Below are 12,502 nucleotides of genomic sequence, written 5' to 3' on the forward strand. Positions count from 1 at the left end.
ACAGAGAACATTAGTGAAACAGGGTAGGGACCCCAGAAAGAAGCCCACATATGTACAGCCAATTAATTTTTGATAAGAGAACTGAAAATAATCCAAGGGAAAAGTTTGGCCTTTTCAACAAATGCTGTTGAGACAATTGGATAGCATCCTGCAGGAGCAAGAAACAAGACCCCCACCTGTCGCCCACCTTATACAAAAATCAACTCTAAATGGATCAAGGAACTAGATCTGCACTCAGACCCATGAAACAATTAGAGGAAAACATAGGAAGAATTCCAGCATATAGGAATTGGGACAGACTCTTTAGAAAAGTCACCAAAAGCACAGGCAGTCAAAGCCAAAATAAACAAATGAGACTGCATCAAACTATAAGCTTCTCTACAGCGAAGTAGATAATCAACAAAGTGAAGACTCAACCAACAAATTGGGAGAAAAATCTTTGCACATTACGTAACTGATAGGGGACTAATAACCAAGATTTACTAATAGTTTCAGAAATTCAGCAACAGTAAAACAAACTACCCTGTGAAGACATGAGTGAAGGAAATGAACAGCTATTTTTCAAAAGAACAAATGGCTAGTAGACATGAAAAATCAAAGATGAACTCCCAATGAAACTGTTGAATGCGTTTTAACAACACGATGTTGGACTTTCCACCATCATTAATGGCTACAATAGTGGAATGATGGACTTATGACTGCTTTTGAAGGACTATACTATTGTAATGACATGGGGAAACCAATCAGGGGGTGGTGGTGATTTGGGGAGGGGAAAGTAGGGAAATCCCAGAGTCTGTAGATCTGTATCATGGAATAAAATACTTAAATTCTGTTAAAGAAAAAAAAACTATAAATTAATAACTGGCTCCCCGATTCCATGTAAAGCTGGGTTTGAAAGGCTCAACATGCGGCAGGCTTCCCCAATCACAGTTCATTATATTAACTTGAAGAAGAATCCATTTAAATACAAAATGGCATAGCATGTGCAATATTGGATGCAGGCTTAGTTGTGTGAGTTCTCAATAGCAGACTGTGAAAGGCAGTTGCACTCCATTTCAACTTAACAACCTGACCTATTTCCTGGAATGTATAATTGAATTCAGAGTGCCTCTGTTGATGTACAAACAACAAAAAAGTTGCTTTTCGCTTTGATTACAGTGGTGTTTGCTTCATCTTCATTAAGGTAACATGATGAATTTGCAGCAAAGTTAAAACAAAAACTCAGCACAATTCATGGCATTTGTAGTTTTATGATGTATTACAGGATGCAGACATTCCAAGTATAGAAAACAGGAGGAAAGCATGCTAACTTTTCATTTTCTGGGAAAAAAAATAAGAACAACTAGAAATGCAAGTGAAAAATTAAACTGGAGTGGGCCAGCAGTTAGGAGGCCGCTTCCGAGTCCTCCTGGACTCCGTAGTCTCCTTTCCTAGCTATGGAGACCCTGGGAGGCCACGAGGGCACAAGTGTTTGAACTCCTGCAGTGTGGATCTAAATTGCCCACCCAGTTCCTGGGTATTTGGGGAAATGAATTAGCAAATGGCAGCTCACTCACTTCCTCTTACTCCCCTGCTCTCTCACTTCCTCTCAGAAAAATAAAACTTTGCAAAATAGAAATAAATATGCAAAAATAGATGATTCTACCATCAGGGTGAACGCTTAAATACACCTTTTTAAATAGTCAGCATATGAAACATATATAATATATGCATTATTTTGAACAATTGATTTATACAATCTTATTCTATTATCTATAAATTGCAATTTTATAAATATTCATTTTGTGCACATAAGAAATAATTCATTTTCATTTCAAATAGCCACATCTTATTTTAAAAAATTGATCATTATATTTAAGTAAAATACTATAGAAATACTTTCAAAAATTTGGCTGGGCCCGGCATAGTGGCCTAGTGGCTAAAGTCCTCGCCTTGAACGCCCTGGGATCCCATATGGGCGCTGGTTCTAATCCCGGCAGCTCCACTTCCCATCCAGCTCCCTGCTTGTGGCCTGGGAAAGCAGTCGAGGACGGCCCAAAGCTTTGGAACCCTGCACCCCCGTGGGAAACCCGGAAGAGCTCCTGGCTCCTGGCTTCAGATCGGCTCAGCTCCAGCCATTGCAGCCACTTGGGGAGTGAACCATTGGATGATCTTCCTTTCTGTCTCTCCTTCTCTGTAGATCCGTTTTTCCAATAAAAACAAATAAATTTAAAAAAAAATTTGGTGGCATTCTCTTATTCCATGTTCCCAGAGCAGAGTTCGGTAAAAGTAAATGTTAAAGATAGGAGTAAGAGATAGCATCTTGCCACAAAAGCGAAAGAACAAACAAAAATCAAATTAGACCCGCTGATATCACTTTTTCATAACCTTTGGATTAGTATCAAATGCTTACAAGAAAAACTTTTAATGCAACAGCACATCAAAACCTATGAATGTTGGCACAAGTGGTAGCCTGATGACATTTTATACATTTTAATACATTTATTATGAAACAAAAGAACATGAAAGAAAAATCAAACGTGTGTTTTCAGCAACCTTGTAAAAGATGATAAAGCTATCTATTTTACTGTAGAGAAACAAAAGTATAATGAGAATTACTTACAATCCTACTTTTTTTTTAATTCAGTAAGTTCACAGAGATTACAGATACCAATGAATCAGACTAAGAGCCCTCAATTACACAATGTCTCTATGAATTCAGGGATAAATTGTTCCCTTTAATTTTATAAATCCTGGAATGGATTTAGTTTTCTGGGATTATGTGCAGGTGTTATCTGTGCCTTCATGTGTTATGGCAGTGTTAGGCAAAATGTACCTCTTCGTATTTGTCAGGCATGGCTTTCTTTTTGCAAGAATCTCTCAGGAGAAAGGTTATCACTTGTTTTAGCAGCTCTTCCAGATTTAAAAAAAAAAAATCAGTGCCATGAGAATTTGGTAAAGATTTGACCTATCACAGAAAGTGATGAAAAGAGTGAAAGAAAAAAAAGTATAGGTTTAAGGAAGTGACAAGGAAAATAACAGTGCAGTCCCATGAAGAGAACCCCATGGGCACTTCAGGCAGCATGTAGAAGGGAATTCCCCTTACAAGGAACTTTTTAGTAAGAACAAGAAGAAGGAGACTAAACCCTTGCCAAACAGTGTGGAACTCGGGTTTGCTCTGGACATTCTGGGAAGGTCCAGCTGTTGCTCTGAAGGAGCAGACACTGTGACTTTGATCAGTAAAATCATTCTGATCAGCCAAAGGCACAAAGCTCCCAATGCATTTCTTGCTGGAACACTAATCCTACTGGGTTAGAAGACTGTGCTCTTCCCTCAGAAGAAGGAGACTAAGAAAGAAAAAGCATGCCCTAACAAGTTGTGAAATCCTCTCCCTCCTGGCCTCTAAACAGACTCCCATGCCCCAAGATAAAGGAAATCCACTCTGTAATCTGATAGGTCGGCTGCAGAGCATTTTGCCAAGAACAACGCCTTCCCTTCACAACATGCCAGGGTCCAGGTACACCAACTTCAACTTTATAAACTCAAGAGGAAAAAGAGGAAGAAGAAAAGAAACATCACCAACCAAACACCACCCTGGCATTTAATAGACAGGTAATACTCTTGGTCCTCTCAGACAACGTGCAGGAAAGCAGGCGTGCACAGCTGCATGGACGCTTTATTGGAGATCGTTGGCTCTATTGCTAAGGTCACAGTGCAAATATAGACATCTAAGTTTAGATTATGATAACTGCCTTTCTTCTCCTTCACCTCACTGCATGATCTTTGTAAAGAGTACCATCGGACCCCAACAAGTATCATAGTTGTAGACACTTAATGCTTGGTAAATGTTTCTCAAATGACAAGTGTTCTGTGTGTGTGTGTGTGTGTGTATTGAAAATTTGGAATTTGACATAAAGATTGTGTATCCAGAAATGAAAAGTTGTCAATATGTACAAAAACAATACATAGGGTACCAGAAAACTTCAGAAGTATTGCTATGTCAACATTTGGTTTTTCTGTTCCAGGGAGCTAATCATGGCTCAAAATGCTTAAATTGTGAAAGCATTTTTGTTTGTTTTTGTTTTGCAGAGGTGGTTGCATGGCTAGGGGTATACACGGTGGAAAGCAGATACAAAGAATGAGAGAGTTCACTCCCTCACAAACGCCAGCAAATGCACAGGCTGGGCCAGGTCAAAGCCAGGGGCCAGAAGCCCATGCAAGTTCCCCTTGTGGGGGGTAGCAGAGATCCAATTACTTGGACCATAACTGCTGCCTCTCGTGTCCTGCCCCAGGAAGAAAGTTGAATCTGGAGCCAGAGTTGGGAACTGAACTTGGATACTCTGTTGTAGGATGTGGATACCTTAACTGGTAAACTACACACCTGCTTTCAAAGACAGCATTTTTGTAGCCATTCCTCCATACAAAATGAACCTAAGTGCTGGTAGCATTTTATTTAGTGAGATTAAATAGATGTCATATATAAACAAAAAGGAAAAATCAATCCTGTTCCGTAGAACCTGTAGAAATTCCTTTGAGGATTTCTTAGAATTATAAATTTCTTTAGAAAAAAAAATATATATACAGCATCAAGCATGAACACAGAAACACAGATATATACCTCCATATGTATGATTACATAGCTTTAGAATCTCACTTTTTTTCTTTGAAGTTCTGGCACCAAAGCTTTAACAATCAGTAGTACATGGGGCAGGATGGGAGCTAAACAGAAAACTGGACATGAGTCACATGTACTCAGTACTCAGAGATCTTAACATCTTGAAAGTTAAAGACAAAAGGTTGGCACTGTGACATAAAAGGTTAATCCTTGGCCTGTGGCATGAGCACTGGTTCATGTACTGGCTGCTGCACGTGCCGTCCAGCTCCCTGACTGTGGCTTGGGAAAGCAGTGGAGGATGGCTCCAGTCCTTGAGCCCCCGGCACCCATGCGGAGATCTGGAAGAGGCTCCTGGCTTCAGATTGGCTCAACTCCAGCTGTTCCAGCCAATTGAGGAGTGAACCAGTGGATGAAAACCCCTTCCTCTGTCTCTCCTTCTCTATGTAACTCTATCTTTCAAGTAAAAAAAAAAAAAAATACATCCTTTAGAAAGAAAAATGAAGAAAAATAGTCAAGATTTCAGCCCGGATTGAGAGAATAAAATTGAGACAGAATGTATCAAAGCAGAGTCATGGTTAGAGCATGCAGGGACTTTGGAAGGGACGACGGGCACTCTGAAAGAGGCAAAGTAAATCATAATAAAAGCTAATCATTGGTGTCCTGCAACCAAGGGTCAGATTGGCCTGAGAGGCAAAGAAAATATGATGATTTGGGTATCATCATAAGAGTGAGCAAATTTAGCAAACTGACAAAAATGGACATTTATGTGTATGTTATTATATGTAAAATACTCCTTAAGATAATTACTTGAAAAGTTACAAACAAATGATACTTGTACACCTCTAAAACTTTCCATTAACTATACTGTGTATATTCATTTATACAAGTAAAGACCGATTTAGTAAGGAGAAGAACAACTAATGACCCCGATTGCCTCTGAAAGCATTGCAAAGGTTCTGCTTATCCAAGCATTCTTCAGGAAACTAAGTCCTGGCTGAAGACCCAGCACTGACAGATCTAGTGGAGTCCCAACCCCAGAGGCATTGGACACAGACAATGCAGCCCTTGCCAATACCCTGCAATTAATTTGCATCACTTACTTCTTGCTCTGATGGCAAGTACCTTATAAATTCACAGGGAGAACAAACCATGGGGCAGAGTGCTCTAGTGTGTGGTTCCCTTTACATGTAGAGTTCTCTTTGGAAAGAGCTAGATTGAATCCATGCATCTGTCTGTCCTGGCTGGATGAGTCTCCTTAGGCTGATGTAATCAGATTTCTGAGGCAATGAGACTGACGACAACCACTGGACCATGACCATTAAACTTCACTACCCTCTGCATCTTAATGGCATGCTTATTGTGGAAAATAAGAATAAACTTGGGCAATTATAGAACTGTCCATTTCTAACAAGGAGAGTCTTGCTAATCATGGAGTCATTGAGTCATTGAGTCGTGTGTTTTGTTCACCAACTTAATGCATTCAGAAGATTGAATAAAACTGGTAAATCCGACCATGCAGAGTCAAGAGAAAGAAATTCAGGTAGAGATAAAGCCTGTAAGAGAACTTCAGTGTTCTGTGGATTATCTACTCAGAACTTCTACCTTGTCTCTTACTTAAAAAAAAAAATTCTGTAAATTTTCCACTGCTCAACAATGGACAATGGACTTTTTATATTATCTTGAAAAACTCAATTGGGTTCCTATTGTAGGTTAACAAGTGATGAAAAAATGCAAATCAACTAAATTAAGTAATTATAAAGCAAGCAAACAAAAGGCAGAAATAAGATATATGAACATAGAGCCAGACAGAATGAAAAGAAATATTTAATAATTATATTCAAGGAATGCCCTCTTATGATTATCATAAACTACTAAATACAAATGTCTGGAAACTATAGATTCTTTAAAGTTGAAATGTTCACCCTTCATAGCTCTAGAAGTTTTGCAGCTATACACACACATGGCAAATCCAGTTTTATAAATGGCATTAGCCAAAACCAGCTACATTTTCGACCACCTGGCTTCCAGCTCTCAAAATAGGGAACATCCTTTCACGTGTTCTTCATATGAAGGCTTCATGGTTGCTTTCTAGACAACTTCGGTCTAGGCCATATTCTCCAAATCAAGTTAACACAACAGAAACGGCAAAATTCACACACACACACACACACACACACACACACACAGGCTTCCATATCGGCTCTTGGGACACACCTTCTACCTTTGCATTTCAATAAGTGTCATTCTTCAGTAAATTCTTCATTGCACTCACTTTATGCAAATCACTACCAGGAAGCAACCACCTAAGAAAGTTCCAGTTCAAACCAATGTACAGGTCTGGGATTGCCTCGGTTCAGTAACGGATATTGGAAGGAAGAGGTATTTTTACTCACTGTAAATTTAACCCATCAGCTTAGCACAACGTGTAAAGAGAAGTAGATCCCTAAATTCTGGACACTTCCTGTCAGACCAGTATTGTTAAACAACTATCGCTGTGTTCCTTGATTCCCACCTTCTTTATTGCAAGTAGCAACAGGATAGTATTTTTTCCCCTTAATTTGCTGGCCTTCTTTCCTAATTGCTTTTCTGGCCCTCTCCTGCCCACTTCCTTTTTATTATCCTGCAAAATGATTGTAAACTGTAGGTTGTTTTAGACTGGTGAATGCCTGAAGGCAGAGCCAGTTCAGTAGTCCCTGGTGAGTCCAGATGGCCTGGAAATGCGCCTTGTTATAAAAGACCTCCCTGATGCAGATGTCAAGGGTGAGCCCAAGAAACGCAGAAATGCAGAAGCCTCGTTGTTCCCCTGGTGAATCTGTGCCTTGCTTCAATTAAACTGCAAATGAAGACTCCTTCTTCATTAGTTCTTGAAATGGAAGGGAGAAAGGAGCTGTAGACAGAGGCAAAAGTACATACTGTATTTATAATTGAGCATAACATTTTATATAATTATATCCTTGTGCACTTTTTTATTTTTGGTTCTGGAAGAAAGTCACTCAGATGAATTTAAACAGTATGCAGGAAAAGGTGCTTCAATGCTCCTTGCAGTTGCTATGGCAACTCTGGGGCATCTTGTTCTGTTGCCTCATTGACTGGGTGTGCCCAAAGGATGCTGGTTACAACTTTTAGCAGCTCCTAGGAAAGGCAGTTTGGAATGCTTTCTTCATCTTAGGGCCATTCAAAGGAATTAAGATAGGCATGTTGCTGGATGCACCTTTTTCTCGTTTGGTTGTGAACAGATGCCATCTGAGCGTGCTCTTGCCAAAAGTGTTTGGATAGGGATGTGTATACACTTGCCTTTGAGATGTCTGTATTGGTAAACAGTCTACTTGTATAGGTAAGTTCCTAACACAGTTACCTGTATATTTTCAAGGGAACTCCTATGTACTGTTTGAGAGAAACGCTCTGAAGGAGTGGTTTAAATGAAATGTTAGCTGTAAAATTCTATCAACTAAAAGAAAAATAATAATAAAGTACAACACTTGAATCATTTCCCTGTTATGTTGAAATGAACGCTGACACTTGCTCACAGGTTGTCTTAGAGTCCACTGGGTGTATACTGAGGCAAAGATGATCTACAGAGCTAATCAAAGTAGTGTCTGAGGTCAGAGCAGCCATTTTACCTGAGAAAATGCAGAAACAGAGTCCACGGGAGGTAAGGGTGGTGCTTACCAAATTACTTGCAACTTAAGAGCGAGCACTTCCAAATTTTAAATTGAGCATTGTATTGAGTAACCACACTGTAAGATTCAATAATTTTATTGTAATTTTGCTGAGTTACTTCTGATGCCTGCTAATAATAGCAAGAAGAAACAGAGCAATGGGTGCAAAACAGATGTTTCAAAATATGAGGAAAGAAGCCAAGCAGGAAGGGAAGGAGGGAGAGAAGAAGAAGAGACAGAGCTGAGTATACCTGCTCTATTTCTACTGTTTCTGGCTTTAGATTTCTCTGAACAAAGAAGTTGTAGTAACACTTTTACTGTACTATTACATAATGCCCACACCAGTAGAAGCCTGGGGGGAAGGGGGGGAATGTATTTGTTATTAAAAAGCAGTTTATCAAGACCAAACCAAACACACAGTATCATCTCCTTTTGTCTTGAGGGAACTTTCTCATCTGTAAAGTTACCACCATAACAGCTAAAAACATGAAAGTCATAACAATGTTTTCAGATGTTTATTCTATGTATCTATGAAAGTGTTGTATTTGCAAGAAATTGATTTCATCATGTTTTTAAAGATTGATGTACGGAAAATCTGTTCCAAAAATGGTAACTGGAGAGATGCTAAAAGGGGGAGGAAAGGCTGTTTGTTACATATTTTAAAGATTTTCTTTAAAGAGTTGCTGATGTATTTATTTTAAAGGTAGAGTTGAAGAAGGCGAGACACAGGGAAAGTTATTCCATTCACTAATGGACTCCACAAATGTTACCACAGCCGTGTTTGGGCCAGAGCAAAAAAAGCCAGAAGGGAGGAACTGCCTCTCGTTAGCCTGAGGGCGGTTAGAGACCAAGATTGGGTCATTATTTGCTTCCTTTCCGGATACATTAGCAAGAGCCTCCATCAGAATAGCAGCTTCAGAGACAAACCAGTATTTCAAAATGGGATACTCATGTCACAAGTGCTATCATTTAAAAAATAACTCACTGTGACACTAATATAGAGTAGATACAAAGCAACTCACAGATGCAAGTCTAAGAATAAAATGATATTTCTGTTCCTCCATAATTCTTTTCTACATTTTGGAATAGCATGTGTTAACTTACATTATAATGAAAGGTTTGTGCTCTGAGAGTTGAGCAAGTAAAAAGTACAGGGCCATTGTCAGCAGAGCTTTAATCTGCCGTGCCAGAATGCAGGCCTACTAGTTTCATGTAAGCTCGTGTAAGTTGGACAAAATAGGTTTGTATCAGCAAACTTCTACACTAGCTAAAAATGCTTCCAGATAACACTTATCTGGAATCCAAAGGTAGAAATGGAAATCAAGAAGAGAAGTTAACCTCACAGTTTAGAAGAAAAAACGTGTTGCTGTTGTTGTTGTTGCTGTTGGGGTTTGGTTTGGTTTAAAGAGGTCAGTTTATTTATAGACATGTGAAATGTCCTTCATAGTCACACTGTCAGTGGGCTGATTGCTTGATCCAACTACCTCTTGAATACAGCATTTTCCTCAAGATGTTTGCCCTTATCTTGAGATATAGAAGAGCATAAACCATACTTAGTAGAATCTCACACTGATTATTCTCAAAAAATGGAATTTGCCTCCTTGTTATCAATCTTTATCATTTAAATGCGATTCTTACTGATTTCTGGTCTTTCCCTAAAAGTAAAATTTAGCCAGCAAGACATAAGACATTTGCTACAATTAAAATGTTCAGATACTACACTGTGAAAATAATTCCCAAGAGAAGGCTGTGAAAACATAGTATCTATAAGTTATAATCACAAAAAAATTTAATATTTCTGGTGATTGTTTCTAATAATGAAGGCAAGAGTCACATTTCTGCACAGTGGTTAATCGATCCTTCATATTCAATAATTGGTAATTATTATGATACATGAACTCTCTATTTCTAAAATCTAGCTAATTTTCTTAATTTTGACGCAAAATGAATCTATAATCATACTGTTCACTTTTTCAAACTATGCATCTATGATAGAAAATATCCTTATAGAAAAATTAAAGTTGCCAGCACCATCTAAGTTTCCTCCACACATTTTGATTAGACTAAATAGAATTTTCTAGAAATGCCTTATCCTCAGCATAATCTTTTTTATCCCCCCCATCTCCCCAACATAATCTAAAACCTGAAATAAAGGAGATCACTGGAAATCAGAACTACCACCGTACAGCCCTTGTATTCCAGTAACGTGTTTTGTATTTCTTGCAGACTTTCTGGCCTGTCTGATATTCTATAATGGCAATGTGATAATTACCTGATCACCTTATCTGATAATTTATATCAGATATATGATGATGTACAAAATGACATTATGATGTGATATTATCTCAGGGAAGACTAATTGATCTGATTACCATTACTCAGCACACAAGAAGCAAATCTATACTTTGCTAGAAGATTTTGGCAGTGGACAAAATAACAGCTGATGGTTTCTTGGTAAATATACAAACTTCAAATCATAACCAAGCAGGATAAAATATGCATATTGGCTTGAGTCAGACAAAGAAGCATTACATAGAATGCAACCTGCTTTAATAAGGTTGAGAATTGCATAAGAGCTTTTAAAAATTTCTCTAAAGCAATGAAAATGCTGTAGGCACCAACATTATAGTTATTTGAAAAGATCCACTTAGATACAATTATTCACCACGATTATTCTCACTGCTTCATAATACACTCACGGTGTTGAATCTGGCTGACATTGCTTAAAACTCCTCCCTTCCAGGTTCCACTTAACCCTGCCTCTTCTACCTTCCCCACTCATTCTACTTCTCTAGCTTCCCAAGCAAGGCAACTCGCTCTCCCGTTGTGCCCGTGCCCCAGCTTTCCTGGCTTTAGTGCTATGGAGTCCTGCTCTGGGAAATTCCTTAGTTCAACTCTAATTCAGAGCCAAGTATACTACCTGTGTTATTCCACCTGTGTCTTGCAGGCATCGCCTTATAATTATATGAATGTTTTAAGATATCATTATAATCATCCTCAAACACTAACTCCAACCGTTATACCACTCAGTTCCAAGACCATGAAATCTTGAAATACTCTGTTCACAGACTTAATTCTTCACCTTAGTTAACGTGCGGAGGGCTTGCTTTCCTTTGTGTGCAAACATACTTAAATGTGAAGCAACAAAACCAATGGATTTAGTCAGTTCAGTGGCTCTCCTATGAGCATTTTTACAGGGAAATTTTTGTTCATCCTCGCAGGTGTTATCCGAGGAGCTGCTGCTTAAGTCATATCCCGGGGCATTGTTGGCCACCACTCAAAAGAGGCACAAGTTGGACTTAGATTCCACCATTTCCTTTCTTCCCTCCTTCCTTCCTCCCTCCCTCCCTTCCTTCCTTCCTTCCTTCCTTCCCTCCTTCTTTCCATCCTTCCTTTCTTTCATTGATTTCATAGGAGTAAGGCCCATACAGCATTGAGCCTGCTGTCTGCCATTACCATTAAGCCTCTTTGCTTAATTGTCCCCATCACCAGAAAGATCAGGTTACACCCCTGGCTGGCTCCAGAGGAAGAAGGCAGTGGTGTGGGAGGTGCTAGATGCCTGCAGTTTGGGCAGGAAAAGAGCTTTGCGGTTTTGCCTGGAGACAGGCCTAAACAATTCCTCGTTAATTGAAATTAATCTGAAGTTTGAAATTTACCCAAATCCCACAACCAATGCTTAGGTTCATAACTGTTCTACCCCTTGTGAATTGTTCCCACTCTCCAAACACTAAATGCGGAACGAAGGAGTCGATTATGAAAGAGCCGGGAGCCCTGTGCTGCTAAATCCTGGGTGGGGGAAGCAAAGGATGTGCTTTCACCACTGGGGAGAACAAACCCAAGAGCCAGAAAGGCCTCGGGTTAAATAAATGGTGGTGCCACACTGGGGACACCTGCGGCAGGACAGCAGCACAGCCTGGCACTGCATGGCTTCAGTTTAGATCTCAGCTCCACGCAAAGGGGGCATGAGAAAGTTCACGGAAAATCGAAAGCAAAGAATGAGTTTGCTTTGGTACAAAAAATGTCAAATCCTTGCAGAGTTCCTCCATCATCAGCCTTCTCCACAAGTCTTGTGGAAATACCTTCTTAGGGGACTAGTTTGTGTCTGGGACTTAGTTTCTTCAAGGGGATAACAGGGGCGAACATTGTGGTACTGCGACTTAAGTCTCTGCCTTCAAGACCATGAGCACCTAGCTAGCTAGCTTCCTGCTAATGTGCCCAGCAAAGCAGCAGAGGATGGCTTGAGCACTGA

Source organism: Ochotona princeps, chromosome 17, assembly GCF_030435755.1.
Source record: "Ochotona princeps isolate mOchPri1 chromosome 17, mOchPri1.hap1, whole genome shotgun sequence".
NCBI classification, from domain to species: Eukaryota; Metazoa; Chordata; class Mammalia; order Lagomorpha; family Ochotonidae; genus Ochotona; species Ochotona princeps.